Here is a 12,115-nt window from a genome sequence, read left to right as displayed (position 1 = left end):
AATACACCCCTCCCTCAAGCACCAGTTGTGTTCAGGGGTAGGTATGAGGTGCAGTTGCATGCATTGCAGATGTATCCATGTATGAGCATAGAAGTGCATGTGGATTTTTCTTCCAGCATTACACATTTCTGCCCAGATAAGGTGGAGCAGGACTGCATGCAGCATGAACATTCATAACCAGAAGAGAATAATTTTTGCAACATGTATGCCTATCTGAAAAAACATCCCAACCCTGCAGAAAAAGCCAAGCTCAAGCTCTTCACCTACAGTATAAAAGCCAAGGGACTGCTTTTAACCTAAAGTAGGGTGTTTTATATTCCTTCCCCCAGCATTCAATCTCTGTCTCAGGCCCAGCAGAGGAGGAAGATGGAGAAGCACCAAGGCACTTGGAGGCAGGAAGGAGGGAAGCACTGGGATTCTTCTCTACCCCTGCTGTTTCCTAAGGGGCAGGTGGGGAGTTTTGCATGGCAGCAGCTGAGTTCTCTCCCCAGGAGGTAGGAAGGTTGCCAAACCAGAGAAGTTTCCCCCAAGGAGGGCTGAGAGTCACACCTGGCCAGGTGTTCTTGCTCTGTCATGAGACCAGCTACCTCCCCACCTCAAATTAAACAGCCTGAAGTGGGGAGAAAGGGTGATCAGATAGACGCGCATACAGGTATCTCAGATATGCACCTGCCACTCAGCCAGCGCCAGGGAGACGCCGGGGAGAGAAGGAAATGTTTTCTTTCTCTAACATTTTTAGCATGGATAACAGAGTTCAAGCAGAGCGGAGGAGCCCAGCAATAATGGCTTCTGTTGCCTTGAGCTAAGCTGCTTAATTGCGTGGGGCTGGCTCCTCTGATCAGGGAGAAAGGTGAAGCACCTCGCTGCTCGTCCCAGCTAACTTTCTTCAACCAAAAAAGCCAGAGAGCACAACACCAAGTGACCCCCAACATCAGAAGTAGCTGAATGGGACAAAAAGAGTCCTGCTAATGTAATTCTGTGGGCATTAACGTGTGAGTAGGCATGTGCTGAAATGGCTTGCAGACCAGGCTGAACCTGAAGCCCAGCAGCCATGGTCCTCCCAGCTCTGTGGAAGCACAACATTCCTAATTCACCTCTTCTCCAGTTCATGCTTCAGGGCTTTGGGGAGCAGCAAGCAGCTCCCAAATGGTTCTTGGTATCTGAAGAAAACTCGGTCTGCTGAAACAGCTGAAATGAGGATCTTTCTTCTACTCTGTCTCACAGTTCAGGGCCTTTTTCTTTCACCCTTGTCCTTCCCCTCCGTTGCAAGACCTTGGCTTGGTGTTTAAAGAACTTGCAATCATCATAAGATATAAAATGTTCTGCCAGGATGTAAAACTAAAGATCTTGATGTACCCCAAATAATCATGGGTAGCAGAATAGAGCTGCTCAGCAAGAAGGGCCTTAGCCTGGCCCAGTCTCTTTTCTTTTCCTGTAAACTCCCTTATCTCTGTAGCAAAACTGGATGACACAGGGTAGAGAATAGGCCAATGTCAAATCACAGATTGTACACAGAAATGTCCCACAGCGTAAGGACCAGTGTCCACCCCAACAGTGCCCAGTCCCAACCATATTACCAGTGTCAACCCCAACATGTGCCTGCTTACGGCTCCAGAGCCTCATACCCTTCATTTTCCCAGCTACTAACAGTGTCCCAAACCTGCATCTGCTCTCAGGGGGCTGCTGGCCAGCCACTGCTCATCTCCACATCCTCCCACCCTCATCCCCAGCCAGACCAGGCTTTTCTCCAAGGAACATGCCCTCCTGCATCCCTGTGGTGAAGGGAATGGTGAGCTGGATGTCTATGATGGGCCCAGGATGTGTCCACCACCACGTTGTGCTGGAGCCCTGCCTTGGAGGCGATATGGACCTGTGGCATAAGCACCGCCAGGCCTGGCTTCACATCCTACTGCTGCAACTCATCTGGCATGTGGCCCTGGGCAAACAAAGTGTCATTTCCTCCTCTCAGTCTCCCTGCCTATCTGTCTGGTCTAATTAGGTAAAAGCTTTCCAGGGTAGAGATCGCCTCTCCCTCAGCAGTGACACAGAGCAGCGGGGAGCACTTCTAGACACAATTAAAGCTCAAGCAGAGCAGGCCTGCTGGATACGATGGTGTCAGCAGGAGCAGACACCCCTGACGCAGGCTTTTATCTCGTCTCAGTTAAGGGGCAGCAAACATGGAGACCTTCTGTGGCTTGGTGAGGAGGCCAAGTCTCTCCCCTGGATAACTCCAAGTCTCTCCCCTGGTAGAGCAGCTCCATGCCTGGAGTATGCAAAGCAAAGCATTGCTTTTACAGGTGCTTCTCCCCTTCACACAGCCTTCAGGGCTCACCTCAAGCACAGGGCAAAGGGTTTTTCTCAGGCTTTGGTGCTGTGAAAGGAAAGGCTTTGCTCGCTGGCTGGAGATAGCTGGAAGAACCCTGGAAGCCAGCCTATCTCGCAGGTAGGAGCACACAGGCAACAGGGAGAGAGTGACCCTGGCATGGCTGTTACAGGGGCTTAGGGCTGCTCGCCTGCGTCACGGTGGAGATAACATCAGCCTGCTGAAGGCGGCCTCGGGGCAGCCTAATTGCTCCTGCAGGAGAAGGAAAATGCCAGGCCCCAGAAACCTGGCTGGCTCTCAGCTCATTGCCAGGCCCTTGGGCTGCACTGGGGTTGTAAATCCCAGGGGAGAAGCTCCTGAGGAGGGACACGATGGGCAGACAGAATGAAGGGGTGCGTGGATGGAGCAGTACTGAAGGAGGAGGCTCACTTCTCCATCACTTGCTCCTCCCCGGGAGGTGGGTGCAGGTGTGGGTGCTGTGCCAGGCCCAGCGGTCACCATCTCAGAAGAAAAGGGTGAGACCTCTGTGAGGGGGCCAGCAGAGAGCAGAGACAAGGGGTGTGATGGCTGCTAGGAGTTTAAACAAGGGTGCTGCGAAGGATCCGAAACCACACAAGTTCTCCCTCAGTCCTTCGCTACCCGTCTTCTTATTTCATTGCTGTTTTCCAGCGGATTTGAAGATGTTAAGAAGAGAATGTCATGAGACTGGCGCAGCTACAGACATTGCTAACCTCAAATGCAATCACCACAGAAAGCATTGCAGAATGGCAAACCCGAGGTGTGTGGACATACCAAACCCAGACTCTACTCAGTAAAAATCCACATGCTCAGGATGTTTCCGACATGGCTTATAAATAACACATTGGCCTTAAATATTCGGAAACCCACAGTTATGTCCTCTAGGAGTCAGGCCAAACAAAATAAGGGAACATTTCAAGACGATATAGGTCTATGCGTTTGAGAGCTGGATACTAAAAGTAGTGGTGGTAACAAATGCAGTGTTCTCCATCTGCCCAGTGGATATACAAGAAATAAAGTGTGTGTCAGGTAGCAGCCCTGCTAAAATTGACACTGGAGGTGGCTCAAGCATGTGGGTTCTGGGTATCTTCCCTCCCTTTGCTCCTGCGTGGAGTCTTCTCACCCTGAAGAGCCCAAAAAGCTTGGCTTGTGATCCTGGCAAGAAGCACGAGAGGGCCCGTCCACATTGACCAGGCCCCATGGAGCCCTGCCAACTGCAGGACGGGACTCTGCTTTGTGGAGCTTGCTCAGCAGCAAGAGCTCACACAGTCGCCCCAGCAAGCCCTTGAGCTCATTCACAAAACAGGAGCTCAGATCCCAGCAAACCCACACGCTCACCAAAAGGAGCCTGGAAATGATCTGAGGGAGAGCACAGATGGAAATCATTGTCATCAGGGAGGCCAAGAGCTTTGCAGGAAGCACGAAAGGATCAGATGTTTCAATGGATAAGAAAGAACATCCAGAGCTACACAAGATAGAATAACAATGTAGGAGATCGAAGCCCTTTTGCTCCAGGATACAGGCCAGCCCTGACTGACAGGGATTAAGAACTACACATCTGAGCAGTTTATCTCATAATTACCTTCAGCCATGTTTCTTGCCCCTCTTCCCTGCACTGTCTGGCACTGGCCCCATCCCAGACACAACTGAGTGAGACCACTGGGAAGCTCCTCTGAGACAGGGTCTCTGCAGGGATGGCAGGAGAGGAAGGAGGCTCTGCAGAGGGGAGATGAGGAGACAAAGGGAGAAACCTCAACCACGGTAATCAACCAGAGCAATCCGCTTGCTCTCCCCCACATTCCCACTTTCTCCCTCACCATTTCTGCCAACAGAAGATATTGCCTAAGTAAAGCCCCAATGAAAGAACAGCCTGCTTTGGATATCTAGCAAGACAAGAAAAAAATAATAATAATTTACAGACCATCTGTCCTGTCCAAAGGAGAGCAATCTTTCCCAAACTGAGCTAATTCCATGCAACAGCAACAGTAAGCAACATGATATTAAACAATAATAAATCAAATCTGACATCATTTGGAGCGTGTCCGGTCCTTCTCCTGTGGGGGTATCACTCTTCTGTGTGTTGAAAGAGAGAAGAGAAAAGCAGAAAGAAACCTAATCCGAATCAGATAAAAGACAGAGAGCTGAGTACGGTGTTTCTGAGAGGGAAGACCCCTCCTAAAGTCTTGCTGTAGGCACCAAGTGGGAGGAACAGGAGGAGCAGGGGGGAAGGATGGGGCAGGATGACCTACATATTCTGCAGCAGCCAACTTTCTAGACCAGCAAAGTCATCCTGACCTTTGGTGCAGGGGATTGGGACCACCCAGCCTCATCACAGCACACACATGCCTCCCAGAGCCCCTGCCTTCACAGAACAGCCCCTTTTCCAAGGTGCCAAAAGGCTTCTTACCTTGGTCCAAACCAGCAAGCCCAAGAGCTCAGACGCACATGGAGAGCAGCAGGGCAGAAGGGAAGCTCTCACGGTGACTCTGGGCTGGAGGACGTGGTGGGAGTTTGGCAGTGACAGAGCATACAAAAACAGTGGTCCAAGGCCATGGGATGTCTTGGGCAGGCATCCCTGAGCCAGCTTTAAACTTGCTGGGCACCAGTGGCAGAGTACGGGTGGCAGCAGAGAGCTGGGCTTGGCCTAGGAGGGGTCTGCAGTCCTGCACCCTGGTGGCACACTGCCCCTGGTACCCATGCCAGCAAGTAGAAATCTAGGTTAAAACTCAGCCTAACACCCAATCTCATTAGAGTGTGTTTACCAAGCTCTGGTTCCACCTCTGGAATGCAGTACATGCATACCCTAGGGATGACTGGATTTCTCTCTCTTTGTAAAGTACTAACAGAGATGTGACTGGGGAGAGTTTTACTCCATGGCCAGTCTTAGATCTGCATACTAGGCACTTCAAGGTAAATCCACTTTTTTCTTCTTCAGTGGAAGCAGGAAAATGAGGCTGTTTTCCCAGTGATGTACCAGCAAGGGACAGCGGTGTAAATGAGAGCACTGCAGCCATCCTTTCTGCTCACTGCACACCCAGGTCAAGGCATTTATACCAAGACACACAGAAGTCCTCTCCATCTAGCTTAGTGCTTCAAGGGCATGTCCAAGAAAGCACCCAACAGGCAAGGGAAAGTTGGCAGATGGATACTGTTCAGAGAGCACAGCTTCACCCCAGAAGCTGAGGTCCTCTGCACCTGTGCTACAGACACTGCAGAACATGGGGCAACACAGTCCTTCTGCTACTCCAGCCTTTGTAGGAGGCTGCAGTCATCAGGGTGGATGGCTCTGAAGAAACTGGAGTCCAAAGCACTGGAAGAGAAGTGACAGCTGAGCTTTGGACTACGTCACTGACAAATACAGAAATCTGGGCTGGTGGGGACCATGGGCAAAGCTGGAGCACCCAGGCATAAGCTAGAAGGGAATTTAAAGGGGTTAAGGTGATGGGGTAAGGAATTATCTCTGGTACTTTGTTCTCCCATCTCCCTTTCCTCTGGCCATTTTCACTCCATTGTAGTGACTTGATGCTGGAAGCTCTTCAGGACAGGGACTAATTCTCAAAAAATGCTGTGCAGCTCCAAGAACCAGGGAATTATGATCCACAACAATTCTCTCCGCTGCCATCATGGCATTCGCCCAACAGTTCAGACACTGAGATGTGGATGTGGTAAAATAGATGGTCTACAGCAGAGAGGAGAAATTAGGTGCTTGATTTTCTTTCACTTTTAATGGGCTTCTTGTAGGTGTGCCACTGCTAATGAGCGTTGAGTCATGCTGGCCAGAGCTTTTTCTTGCACAACCTCTCCCTGCCTCCCCAGGCTGCTCTGGATCTGCCCTCTGATAGCACTATACCCAATGACTAGGGTAAGCAGCACTGCCAGCAGCAGATTTCATGATCTATCTGCTGAGCTTTACCAGAACCAGGACCTGATAGTTTTGCTGTGGTAGCTGTTTTCTTGGCCATTCCCCATGCCCACCCCTCCAAAACCCTCTGCAGCTGCCCTTTGGCAGCAAAGGACAAAGCCCCCCCGGGTTCACCCCAAGTGCAGCCCCATCCCACAGCCCAACACAGAGCCGTGCTGCTCCTCTCTGGCATCACCCACACCCCACCCCAGCTCACCAGCACCCGCAGCCCCGCTCCCTGCCCCTGAGCACAGGAGGAGCCGTCCCATCCACGCTTCCAGGGCCAAATGCTGCAGCTGCAGGTGAAACCAGCTCTTTCCCTCTGCCACGGGTCCTTTCCCACGCGGACACCTCGTGGCATCACACCAGCCCCCTTTGTCAGACACTAACCCCAGCAAGGACAGTGCCAGCTTGATGCACAGATGCAAGCAGCCAGGAGTTTCACTACAAAGTGACCAGCTCCCATACAAGCTCCTTTTTTTCCTTTTCCTTCCTATTTTTCTTCCAGGCTGTTGGAGTAGTCACACCCCGAGGCACTGTTCCCATCAGGACTTTCTTGATGACCTCTGTGTGCAGGAGAGTATGTCTCAAGCTGGTGCCTGAAACCTCTTATACCAGGACTGTGAGTCCAAAGACACTGCGTGAGTAGGCAGCGTTGCCCTGCTGATTCAGCTAAACGTGCTGGCACATCATGAAGAAAATCTGAAGTATTTCCACTGACTCACACAGGTCCAGAGCTCCTCTCAGCTCCATCCCTGGCTATGAGAGTGGGTAGAGCCTGCCTCTGAGTCTCAGTGCCTCAGGATTGCAATGGGTGGGAGAGGAAATCCCATACGGGCAGGCACTTGGACCCTTACTAACACTCTGAGGGGAGCAGGGATCTTCCACCTTGCATCGTGTGCAGGCTGCAGGCACGCACGATGCAGTGCCTTATGCCAGTTTAGACTCATCTCTGAATCCGGCCTTCAGTCTCTGAGTGGCTCCGCATGCCAGGGCACTGTGTCCCAGCATTAAAAATACCAAGGCTGACAGATAGTGTTTATTAATAGCACGAGTGGTGTTTATTGCTGAGCAGCTCAGAGTTACTGCTGTTACGAGCCAAGGTCTGAGTGCGTTGCCACACTGCTCTGCTCTCGGGGGGAGAGGCTCCATCTTTGGAGGCAGAAGCCATGGGAACGGGTTGAGGTGGGTGCTCGGGGCCCTGGGGACCTGCTGCTCGCAGGGATGGGCAGAACACCCTGACTTGATGCAGCCTGCATGGCCTAGGGGACCCAGCTCCATAGGTAATGTACAGCACAGACAGTGCAAATGGGTGAAGAGCAGAGGGGCCGTCTGCTTTCTTCCCCTCCTCACCTATACTCAACTACACCAGGGACAACATCTCTTCTCCATGAAGAGCCCTGGTCCTCTGGGGTCTTGCTCATAGCTCCACGTGGCCCCCAAATCTGCCTCTGCACCACAGCCCCTGCCAGCCTTGGGAGCCCCAGCTGCTCTCTGGGAGGGTGTTGGTGTTTTGGTTTTACACAGGGAAATTGGGGTGCAAGGAGGTGAAATGATTTTCCCAAAGGTGATCTTCTGCTTGTGACCCAGACACCTCCACAATGACTCAGTCTCAGTGATCCAGAAGTGATCAAGTCATGCACTGTGCTGGTGTTTCTCTAGAACACCCATGGAGGAGGCGAAGGGGTGCAGAGGCTAAAATTTAACAAGCTGTTGTCACACCCCAGGCACGGGGCTCATGGTATGGCACTTACATCTGGAGGCAGAAGCCAAATCCAGCTGTCAGCAGATGTTTCTCTCCAATCCTTGGTCTTGCCCCCTCAGCACAGCAGACTTCGTGTGATGCTTTGCACTCCCCAGGTTCTCAGAGCCACGCTCACTACAAGCAACTTCCCCCTTTGCTCTGTTTCTCCCTTTTTTCCCCCTTTTCCTCGTCATCACACTCACCATGTGGGGCTCTCCAAGCGAATGCTAACCTTGTTACTCGTTATGTATTGCTTCAGGGGAAGACAGTTGCAGCTGGGAAGCTACTCCATCCTGCCCACACAGCCTGCCACACCTGGAAAGCACATTACGTGACTGATGAGCGCTTGTCTTAACGAAGGCATGACTTTCTGCTGGAGCCACACAGAGCGGTGCAAAGACTCAGTGACAAGCTGCACGGTAAGCAAAAGCTATGTTTTGCATAGCAGGCAAAACTTCAGCTTGCTGCCTGCTATCGTGGAATCTCTGAGCACCTGACAGAGGTTACCAATTAATCCATCCTTAACAACTTGCCATTAATTCACTTACAGATCATCCCCCGGGGTGGTTCAGTACTGTTATCGCTGCTAACAGACAAGGAAACTGAGGCAGCAGCCAGAGCAGTGATTGACAGCAGCCGTCATTAGCGAATGAGGCTCAGGGCTGGGAAGCAGACCTGGGAGTCCTGCCTCTGGCTCAGCACCAAGGCACAAGATCTCCTGTAGTGCCAATGGCCATAGCTTTCAGCCAGTTCAGTTCACACCGAGCCAAAACACAGGCTTTGACAAAAGCACATCTTCCACGGAGGCAAGTGATTTGGTTCATCTCTGTTAAGAGACCCTATTCAAAGCTCTCCTCATCCTTTTAATTAACCTCCATGCAGATTTCATCCTCTGGGTGCGCTGGTGTCTGTGCGCACAGGCAGGTCTGCATGAGAAGGGCACACAAGTGCTTGGAGCAGCTGTTCCCAAAGCCCAGCAGAAGCGAGGGACCTCCTCTCCTCCCTCAAGGCCCCAGCCCGGGTCAGGGAGCCGGGCTGTCGATGTTTAGTCTGGAATGGTCTGCGGGACACGATTTGGTGGTGTTCCCGTGATACTTCGCACAATGAGCTTAGGGAGGACAATGCGGTTGCTTTGTGAGACGTGGCGATGCTGTGTCTTGTGACACAGCCTATTAGCAGATTGGCTAATGCCGGGTGTGCAGCTGCTTTCTGTCACGGGGAAGGCTGAAAGCAGCCAGAATATACCTGTGAATCCTGCTTCTAATTACTGAGAGCAAAAAAAAACCAGCGTGCTCCTGGTTTTCCCGTATCTGACACCTTACAGGCACATGGAAAATAGCAGTCCATAACAAGAACAAAAATCCCTTTTTATGCCTTACTAAAATCCTGCTTAGTAAACAGAATTACTCTTAAAACAGGCTGTGACAGAGAGATACAAGGGAAGACAGACACTTCCTTTAATGAAGACAACTTATTAAACAGCTGAGTGGATTTTGCTACCTCTGCTTAACCCCAGCTGCCTCTACACCCCCTATTTAAGACATTTTGCCTCTTTAAAGGACCTTTCTGGCAGCCCTCCATCAGTGCTGAATTTTTCAGGAGGCGGGGGGAGAAGGGATGGGACGTGAAACAGCCCAGTGAGGGAACATAACATTTTTCCTTTCATTTCACTAAGGCCAAGATTTGGCCTTCTTGCTGAGGGTGGCTCGGTGGTAATAAGGATCCCGGCAGTGAACTTCCTGTGAACTGATGGGAAAAGCCCTTCTCCCGGAGAGAGGAGACAATATCCAAGGGCTGTGTACAGAAAAGGGAGGTAGTCAGCTAATAAAGAAAATTAACCCGGTGGACATGATTTGCCCGCATTCTCCAAAGCTGGAGCTCTTTTATAAGGCTTGCCGCAGAAAGCTCTTAAGGATAACAACTAATCCCTGGATAAGGGTCAAAGTTCTTACTGGGCATTAAAACCTGGTGATGTGATTAGAGAAAAAGTGAAAATTTGCTGCTCAGAGCAGAGCCTCCAACGAGGAAGCCGCAGGGTGCCATGTCCTGGTCGCTGCTGAATGATCCCAGGACACCAGGGATGAAGAGCTAATGGCTTTGGCTGATGGTGCTCAGATGTCGAAGGAGCCCAGAAGGGATGGAAAGATTATTTGGAGTGAAGCAGCCCAGCAGCCCTCTGAAACGGCCACTGGGACAGGTGCAAGGTGACGTACCCTGACACGGGACAGCCATAACTTCACCTCTCCACCAATGGGCCTTGAAGGTCCCCTCTGGAAAAAAATATTTAGCAGTTGCTGTGGATACCTCTGATTAGATGCCTGGGTTTTGTGTGTGTCTGCAACCTAGAAGGCAAACAGGACTCAAGTGACTTAGAACCAGGAGAGAAACTATAAAAAATATCCACACTGAGACAATGATATATAAACAATCCTTTTCCAGGCTTACGAAAGGTTTGAGATTGACAACACCAGAAGATGGGGAGTGGATTAAAAATAGGGTGGGACCTGGTTGTAAAGGGATATGGCAAAAGACTGGAGAGCGGGGTCTGAAGTGTGCCGGAGGGGGCTGGGTGATGGGATTTAAGGCTAGGAAGGAAAATCGTTGCTGGCAAATCACCTGCCCAGCTGATCCCCATGGCAGTTTGAAAATGAATGCAATCTGGGGACATTTACCTTCTGAGCTTTCGGAGTATGCTTGGGTCATGCTGGATTTTGTCTTCCGCAAGCAAGAAGGCTTGAAACCTTTTTGGTTTGACTAAAAGCTATTAGTCTTGCACATCACACAGCTCTTGCGCTGGTGCAAATAGCACAAAATTCTCAGTAAAATTGTCGGTGTTGGTGGCCTGGGCTCTAATAGCTGCTTCTTTGCCTGCATGGTCTGATGGAGGGGTTGCCTGGGGCAGGTTCCCCAAGCTCAGACATTCCTGCAAGCCCTAGGTGCACGTTTTCCAGCTTGGAGCAATTTACTCCACTGAGAGCTGTGTCCATGAGAGTGCAGGAGGTTTCGCAACTGGGAGGGTTCCCTGAGCCCAGGGCTGACAGATAAATTTGGGCCTGCCCCACCCCACTCCTCAGACACACTCAGCCTCTTCCTCCCCATCCTCCCACCCTACATGGCATCCCTTACCTTCCTCCCCCGTTGGTCTTGCACTATACCCCACCCTTCCTGGCCAGCAAAGCCCCTCCAGGCTGTGCCTTGCTGTTTCCCCTCCCCATCACCCCCATACTCCATATGCAGCACCCCAATTCTAGCTGAATCATGGGTCTAAAATTCTAGATTGTAGTGACCACAGCTGTAGGATTCCCCGTAGGGAGTTGCAACCCTCCTAATTTTCCTGAAGTGGGGTTGGGAGCTCTTTTTGGCCATTCTACAGCACAATTACATACCATAACATCACCAAAATGGTGAGCAACAGGCACCTCCCATCCCAAAATCTCACAAAAATGGCCCCAGCCCCATCAGCAGTGGCAAGGCTGTGGCCCATACAAACCTTTTACAATGAGGGCAGAAAGTAGCTCCCTTCAAAGGAGCCACCACAAAGGAGAGGGAATGAGAACAAAGCTTGGATGTGCACCTACAGCAAGTGGGAGAAATACCTACCAGCAAAGTAAATAAAACATGCATGTACACTATTTTTACAGCTCCTATCCCCTTCCCAAAGAGCAAATGGAGTGAGGTGCAATTGGTACCAAAATTAGCTGTTGAGGTTGTGTCTCAAATGATGGAGAGGAACAGGGAGACGTGACTTCAGCTGGAACTGGGTGGCGAACACAATACTATGTTCAGTTTGGGGCCCCTCACTGCACGAATGACATTGAGTTGCTGGAATGCATTCAGAGAAGAGCAGCAAATCTAGTGAAAGGACTAGAAAATGACGTATGAGGAGCAGTTGAAGGAACTGGGGCTGCTCATTTGGAGGAAAGGAGGCTGAGGGCAGACCTTGTTGTTCTCAACAACCTGCAAGAAGATTGCAGCAAGGAGGGAGTCAGCAGTCTCTTTTTCTCAGGTAACAAGTGACAAGATGCAAGGAAACAGCCTCAAGTTGTGCCAGGAGAGGTTTAGACTGGATATCAGGAAGAATGGCTTCATGGAAAGCGTGGTTAGGCATCGGAACAGGCTGCCCAGGGAA

The 12,115-nt window shown here is 51.0% G+C and overlaps 1 long non-coding RNA gene across 1 annotated transcript; it reads left to right on the top strand.

Moving 5' to 3' along the window:
• Positions 1-8,251: 8,251 nt before the first annotated feature.
• On the top strand, positions 8,252-11,634 carry LOC137853780 (uncharacterized). The gene is made up of 2 exons (XR_011094704.1): positions 8,252-8,405; positions 8,537-11,634. It is a non-coding gene; the product is annotated as an uncharacterized lncRNA (long non-coding RNA).
• The last annotated feature ends 481 nt before the right edge of the window (positions 11,635-12,115 follow it).

The sequence above is a fragment of the Anas acuta genome, chromosome 3, assembly GCF_963932015.1.
Source record: "Anas acuta chromosome 3, bAnaAcu1.1, whole genome shotgun sequence".
In the NCBI taxonomy this organism is placed as follows: domain Eukaryota; kingdom Metazoa; phylum Chordata; class Aves; order Anseriformes; family Anatidae; genus Anas; species Anas acuta.
The sequence above is the reverse complement of the archived record's forward strand: the minus strand, read 5'-3'. Positions and strand labels throughout refer to the sequence as shown.